Source organism: Zeus faber (genome assembly GCF_960531495.2).
Source record: "Zeus faber genome assembly, chromosome: 6".
NCBI lineage: Eukaryota > Metazoa > Chordata > Actinopteri > Zeiformes > Zeidae > Zeus > Zeus faber.
Genome location: NC_137201.1, coordinates 13,122,318 through 13,130,807, shown reverse-complemented (window position 1 = coordinate 13,130,807; position 8,490 = coordinate 13,122,318). Strand labels below are relative to the sequence as shown.

General features: G+C 42.4%; 1 protein-coding gene across 1 annotated transcript in view; it reads right to left on the bottom strand.

Annotated features, from left to right (window-relative positions):
- Positions 1-7,779, bottom strand: part of ccnd2a (cyclin D2, a) — a 161,239-nt gene extending 153,460 nt beyond the window's left edge. Inside the window, exon 1 of the mRNA XM_080002763.1 lies at positions 7,736-7,779. The gene's annotated coding sequence lies outside the window, so the exon portion shown is untranslated. The remainder of the gene's footprint in view (positions 1-7,735) is intronic.
- Positions 7,780-8,490: the final 711 nt, after the last annotated feature.

Genomic DNA, 8,490 nt, shown 5'->3' with positions numbered 1-8,490 from the left:
GATGGCTGCGTCCGTCGGTGTTTGAACAATTGTAAGTCGCTTTGGATAAAAGCGTCTGCTAAATGAAATGAAATGTAATGTCTTATACCAGGGCTCTGGATGTGACAAGCACTTTTACTTTGAATAATTTAAGTACATATAAGAGCAAGTATTGAAATACTTTTATCAAGTTTACTAGAGTCATTTAGTGTGAGGGTATTTGTACTTTTATGACTGAGCACTTCACTGGATAACAGTGTTTTGCAGATGATTTTGTGTTTATGTTTTCAGGGCTTGGAATAAACAACACAAAGCAAAAATAGAGATGTGGAAAAACTTTTTAAAGAACTTTTTGGATGCAATTACACAATAACCTTGTCTATTCATCGCTTTGTATGAAACAATAACGATACATTTCCCGAACGCAAGACTTTACCAACAACTTTAATTGCCGCTTCCAAGATCCGAGTGGATGTTCTTTCTTTCTGTTCGTTTCTTTATTCATTTAATGACGAACACCGCTGACAACGCAGGACAGCGGAATAGGAGTACGAGACATGACGTCACACGAGCGACCGCCGCCGTGACGCCGATGAAAGGTTCGGCTCGTCTCGGAGAGTCGGCCCTCAACGGGTGACTCGGTGGAAACGTTTGTTTCAATTGCTGAGCTGTGAGTGCAATTCTCACAAGAAACATTTAATTCTGTCAAAATGATTTATTTGGGGATAATGTAAAGAGCCAATCAGTCGCATTCGATATGAATTACGCCGAATGCCTTGACCCTTTTTTTTCCCCCCACATGAAATATGATCGACGGTACGTACAATATCAAAGTAAGTAGATGTAAATATTATGGTTGTGGATGAATTGTAAGCTACTGAGCAGATAAAACACTTTATGAATTCAAACACAGGTCAAATTCCATCCACGAACACTCAGGGTGTGAACCCTTTAGAATACGGGGGGGGGGGGGTTCATTTAATCCCCAGTAACAATTTTCCGTTCACGAGTAAAAGATCCGCTCTGCTGGCGCTTGTATTCGTTCGAGTTCCGAGTCTCAGTTCAGCCCGAGTTGCGAACGAGCGACTCTTTTGTCGGCCACTCGCGTCTCGCCGAACGACTCGTCTCAAGGGAGTCGTTCGCGAGTCGCCGCAGCGCGTCACAGCTTCCTGCCAGGGCGACCACACGCGGCTGCGACGGCGCGCGGAGTCCCACGACATGCTCCGTGCGCGCTCTGTTGTTCTCCGAGGAGCTCAAGAGGAAAGGAAACCCGAGCAAAGCAACAAAAAACAAACAAACAAAAAAAAAAAAGATCTGATGGTAGACTTGACACGGAATAAGTTCTCAGGGCTTTCACTCGGGACACAAGATCACTCCATGAGGGTGAAAGTACCGCATTGACCTCTCCGCCGGGGTGAACGTGTATAAGCGCTTGCTCTTAAAGTGTGACACAACCTACAATGAGTACTTTAAGTATTACGAGGAAAAGCACCTGTCGAATCCAGCGCCGTGATGGAACAGCTTATAACAGAACACACTGCACCTGGTTCCTGCAGATGAGCGCTCACGCACATCCTGATTGCAAGTCACAATAAACCATCATAGTCACCTACAAAGATTATAAATCCAGATTTGATTTGATTTTTCACTTGAGTAACTTGAGTGCGTTAGAAATGTAGTCGAGTCGAAAATCTCCGAATCTGAATATACTTAAATAAGTACAGCATGTGTTAAATGGTTGTATGTGGTTTATTCCCAGTACCACTGAAGCCCCGGGGGGCGAACAGCGTCAGCATCCTTGCACGGGCAGCTCTGCCTCGACGCTGCCCCCCGCTGGTGGAACAACGCACCGCAGCGTCCTGGCGGCACCGGCAGGGTCACTGGTTCCCAGCTGCCCCTTGGTGCCAGGTCTCCCCGTGAGACCAGTGTGCGACGACAGACCCGCTCAAACCCCAGCCCTGCGACCGCCATCTGCCCACCTCCGCGACATTTTTCGAGCGTTGGTTTGAATTTGAGTCGATCGCCGTTTGAGCGAATAAATAAATAAATAGATGAATAAATAAATAAATACAGAACAACAACAAACGAAAACGCTGCGGCTCATGTTATGCCCTGGAAACAGCCTAACCACCGAAAACATTGTGGTCTGTGTGCGTCGCAGCCCTTATTTCTGTTTCAGTGCCTGCCAGGAAATGATGACATCAATGGCTCTTATCGGAAGCGTACATTTTGATGTCTGGTGAGGCTGCACATGAAAAAGAAACTAAGTCCCCCTCCCTTGACTTCCCGTTATAAAAGGCCACGTCAAAGCGCGGCTGATATCATGCAAAATAAGTTTGTCAAGTGTTTTAAGTGGTGGAATCAAAAGGCAATAAAGACCGGTGGCGTTCGGGCCCGTACAAAGAAGGCAATCACGCACAGTAAGGTGCCGCGATTACCCGCAGGAGGATGTCTACTTAGAACGCATGTTTTAACACATCATATTTGATTCACTTGTTGCGCAAACTGACCACGTTATACAGTGGCGACGGGGGTCCCGTCCGCTACGAAGGGTAAGCAGCTCAAGAAGGAGGCGCGGTCAACTGTTGCAGTGTTGGTGTAGTTCCTACGGCTTCCTGTTGGGGCGCTAACTGCACAATAAATGAGACGAACCCAAACAGCCAACTGCAAATCCATCCCCTCCTCATAACAACTGAACTATGCCTGGGGGTGTCTTCCCGAAAGGTCGCTTACACTGTAAGCGAGGCCAAATTCTGCTAGCCTGACTAACTTACAGTATACGAGGGTTCCTAATTAAATCTACATAATTTAATGGCCCTGTCTGAATATATGTGATTATTGCTATAATCCTCATTGAAATTGCCAACGTGCTTGTTTTCCCAGTCAATTGCATGCGCATAATTAAGAAACAAATGAAAAAAGTAAAGAACGCAATGAAGTGGAGCAACATATATCTAAATAATTTATTATATGAGATATATATATATATACACACACTGTATATATACACCGATCAGCCACAATTTTAAAACCACCACTAATATTATGTCGGTCCCCCTCTTGCCGCCAAAACAGCTCTGACCCATCAAGGCATGGACTCCGTGTGACCTCTAAAGGTGTCCTGTGGTATCTGGCAACAAGGGTTGCAGTTGCAAAGTGGGGCTCAAATTGATCAGCTGGTGTAGAAGCACATCCAACAGATGCTCAATCGGATAGGAACCTAACACCGGCCATCCACATGATGTGATTCATCAGACCAGGCCACCTTCTAACATTGCTCCATGGTCCAGTTCAGCCGCATGAACTTTTTCAGTAATTTGTGCTACAGTAACCCTTCTGTGGGATTGGACCGGACGGGCTAGACTTGGCTGCCCACGTGCAATGAGCCCAGGACCTGGTTCACCAGTTGACCTTCCTTGGACCACTTTTGGTGGGTACTATCCACTGCATATCAGGAACACCCCACAAGACCTGTTGTGTTGGAGATGCTCTGGCCCAGTTGTCTATCCATCACCGTTTGGCCCTTGTCAAAGTCGCTCAGATCCTTACGCTTGCCCATTTTTCTTGCTTCAAACACATCAACGTCAAGAACTGACTGTTCACTTGCTGCCTCCTATATCCCACCACTTGGAATCAGATGATCAATGTTATTCACTTCACCTGTCAGTGGTTTTATATATACTGTATATATATATGAATATAATTTATATATATTTTTTTATATATTCAAGATTCAAGAGGTTTATTTGTCACATACATATACATACATTCATACATATATATAGTGAAATGTTTTGCAACGCACCTGGAGATTATGCACAATAGTTCTAAACAGAACATAACAGCTAACGGGTCATTTTAGGGTCATTTGGCGGCTTTTGACTTCTTTTCCACACCATTTTAAAGTGTAGAATCAGGGCTTCCAAACAAGGTGTCACTTGTGCAAATCATGCAAATATTTTTAAAGCTATGGCTTAATGACAAGGGTGTGGCAAACCGTGTTTCTGAGATAATCCCCTCCAAAGTTGTACCCACACCAGGTTCATTCAGCCAGCTCCCAGAATGGGAATGGAGTGGGCGGACAAACAAAGCCTCATGGCTACTTAAGATCCTTGTGAATGGGGCAATCACTGCTTTGTTCATGTGTTTTGCGGGAACGTTGAACAGCTTCATCAACACAGTATTTTCGGTTTTTAAAAAGCTTTTATTTAACAGTAAGAATATACATGTTTTATAAAAGTGGAATTATTTTGGTGTTTAAAAGTACGGACAACACAACAAAATGCAGAGTCTCTCAATTATATGACAAAAATACGTTGACAGATAAAAAAACAAAACACAAAGGAACATGAATCTGGAAAAATCTAATTTTCCTTCAAGAAAGGTTTTTGCAACTTATTTGGCTGCTCCTGGTGATTTTGGAAATGTGTGAGACAGTGGGTTTTGCTGCGGTGGGTCACATTTATTATTTTCTAATTTTGACAATATGTTAGGATCTTCTTTTCTGTAGCTACATAGTAATGCACGGTTCCTACATATCTTTTATACTGTATGTTGATGTATAATTTAATATTATATGATATTAGTGTGACCGTACATACCATGGCAAAAAATTGTGCACATGCACAATATGTACACACAGTATAATTATTTACAACAATTTGTCCTGCCCTTAAGAAAATAACACCATTTAGAAACTGAAGTTTGAAATGGCAAGTTGGTGTAGGCTTCGCATCAGTTTCTTTTTTCTATTTTAAGGGATTTTAAAGGGAACACAATTTAGTATAGATGGAACGTGCGGATCATTTATTTTAGATCAGTTTAACTAACATTATGAACTACGTGTTTATGCATTTGGTAATCGATTGCCGGGATGATTTTCTGCCTGCATTAATAGCTTCAGAATCACCATATTTTTTTGGTAATCATGTTTTTAAATATTTAAATATTGTTACATCAGTAATTCTCGCTCACAGAGCAAGGAAGAAAACGTCACTTTCTGTATCGATCCGGTATTGAACTGAGTTCCGCTGATTGGACCCAGACCGACCCAGACTCCGCTGGTTCAGCTCCAAGCGGTGAGAACCCGCTGAGCTCACGCCGCCAGTCGCCGTTCACGCAAGTGACGTTATCGTGGGTTATCGCCGAGCTTTAAGGAATACCTCCCAAGGGTATGAGTTTGGCAAGGGAGCGGGTGCAATAATGACCAATACAGACAACAATGGCGAGCGCTGTGGACATTATAGAGACGCCATCACGAGGACCAATAAGTGAAAACATGATAACATGACACATGACAAACATGACAAAGTGTTCCTTTAACGAGCCCGTCGTGTTTATTGGACAATACGATTTTGTTTTTCTGATGTCCAACTTCCTGAAGAACCCCACAAAGCTTGATATGGGAGCATATTCAATCATCCTTTGTTTGTTCTTAATGAGGATTCAGGAACACATTAACACACACACACACACACACACACACACACACACACACACACACACACACACACACACACACACACACACACACACACACACACACACACACACACACACACACACACACACACAGACAGCGAGAGAGAGGGGGGGGTAAATAAAGGCTTAGTTGAAGCAATAATTTTGTAATTTTCAATGTATTTTTCAAACGTTTTTAAGAATTCTTATTTTCTACTGGTCTACAGCGACCGTGTGACAGGAAGTCCCCCTCACTTACTTCCTGAGCCCCTACCCCCAGATGGCCGTGCAGAAGCACACTTCACGTGCAGGTGTTGACAACGAAGGCTGAGCCCACATCCTTCTGAACTATAATGCACTATTGCATTATACTGTATACTGGGCTAAATACGATGGTAAACACTATGTATACTACGATACTCAACACAATACTACTGCACTAAATACCATAGTAAACACTATACTACTATACTCAACACTATACTATCATACGCAACACTATACCCCTGCACTAAATACTGTACTAAATACTGTAGTAAACACTCTATTACTATACTCAACACTATACAACTATACTCAACAATATGATACTGCATTAAATACTATATTAAACACTATACCACTGTACTCAACACTATACTACATACTATAGTTAACACTATACTCCTATACTCAACACTATACTACTGCATTAAGTACTAAAGTATACACAATACTGCTATACTCAACACTTTACGACTGCACTAAACACTATAGTAAATACTACGGTAAACACTATTGTTAACACAATACTAGTATACTCAACCCTATAGTACTGCACTAAATAATATAATAAACTCTATACTACTAAACTCAACATATACTACTGCACTAAATACTATACCACTGTACTCAACACTATACTACTGCACTACATACTGTAGTAAACACCATACTACTATACTAAACAATACACTACTGCACAAAATACTGTACTAAAACTATAGTTAACATTATAGTAAATACCATAGTAAAGGTTTTACTACTATACTCAAAACTATACTACTGCAATAAATACTGGACGAATACAAAACAAAATACTATATAACTACAGTATTTAGTTTAGTATTTGGTACAGTAAAGCATTTGCACTATAGTAAATACTATTGTAAAGAACTGACTCCTATATTCAACACTATACTATTGCACTAAATACTGATCTAAATACTATAATAAATACAACCGTTCTCAACACTAGACTACGGCACTAAATAATATAGTAACATTACACTACTATATTCAACACTACACCACTGCACTAAATACTATAGTAAACACTATTCTACTATTGCAGAAAATACTATATTAAATACTTTAATAAACAATATACTACTATACTCAACACAAAATGACTGCACTAAATACAATGTAAAACACTATACTACTACACAAAATCCTATACTAAATACTATAGTAAACACAATAGAAAATACTATAGTAAAGATTATACGACGGCATTCAACACTATCCTTCTGCACTAAATACTATAGTAAACACTATACAAACGTATAGAAGTAAAGACTAAACACAGTATATACTATACAATAAACACGTCTATGATAAACACGATACGACTCCTAAATTGCGACATTAAATACTAGCCGAATAGCACTACTACAATAGATACTGAATGCGTTCAGCGTGTCTGTTGTTGTGTAATACGGGCTTACGCTGAGCGAGAGCGAGAGAGAGAGAGATTCAAACTTTCGGTTGCGAAAACGTCCCCGTGCGCCATAGGTACGAAAACGACACGAAACCCAACTGTATTATCTGTGAGTGAACTCCCTTCAAAAAAAAAAAATTAATCAAAATAAAAGGTGAGTAACCGTCGAGCGTCCGAGCAGGAGCAGCTCGGACGCACGGCGCGTCGGGGGCGTCGGCGTCGTTGTCACCTGCTTTTACGAGCTGCTTCGCCGTCTTTTTAAAAGCGGGATACGACGGGTCCGCCGCGGTCAATCCCCCGAGCGCCGAGCGATTCGACCCAACACGATTCCAGGTCGAGGAAACCAGCTGCAAAACATTTCTTTCCCCCCCCTCTATGCCCAGCGCCCGATTTCAAAACCAACGCGTTGCCCCCCCAGATGTTATATAATTTTTTTTTTTTACCCCATTAGGTCCCATGTGGAAAATGCATTAATCACGTTTTACAAGGTTTACAACCCAACAAGAGCAGTTTTGTTGTTGTTTTTTTTTTGAATGCGGAAAACACAGCTCCGTCACCGGTGCCAGCGAGCAAGTGACGTGAGTCGCGTCTTACCCGATTCGGAGCTTTCTTCGCCGCCGTTTCACTCCGGTTTCGCAGCAAATGGACATTTTTAAAGTTCACAACAACGTGTAAGACTTGTTTACAAAGTCTTCAGCCGCAGCTGCGATTGGTCGGAGCGGAGCGGAGTAGCGACGCGAGAGCCGCCCGCGAGCCGCTCGCGGCGAACGGGTCTTTTGGGCGAAGGGCGGAAGAGTCGTCCGAGGCTGGCGCTCCGCTCGCCAGGAAACACGGGCGGCCGCTGGGACTCGAACGGCGACCCGCGAGGGAGAAGCTCAGGCGAGCCCTTTGGGATTCGACCCAGCGTGCGGGGCGATTCAGTATTTCAACATTTGCGGGACTAAATGAATATGCAGTCAGGCCGTTTGGAATCATCCTGCGACGAATGTGACGGATTCACACTCTGCATTCCATGAAATATACTTTTCACAGAAGTAAAATGCTTTTGCTTTTGTGCACAGTAGTAGTAATAATAAGAATAATAGTAATAATAATAAGAAGAAGAAGAACAATAAAAATTAATAATAAATATAGCTGCAAGCAGCGGACGGTGTCCAATATCGACACCCATCACACGTCAGCATTGCGCCTAAACGAGTGACCGTTTTCCGAGTTTTCCATGTGCTATGCATCGGCTGACGTAATGACACGGTGACTCCCTGTGACACGCAGAATTGCTACGACAGTACAAGCCGATACACTTGTTGCGTGTTAATACTTTATCCTAAAAGATAGAAGGTGGCCGCCGA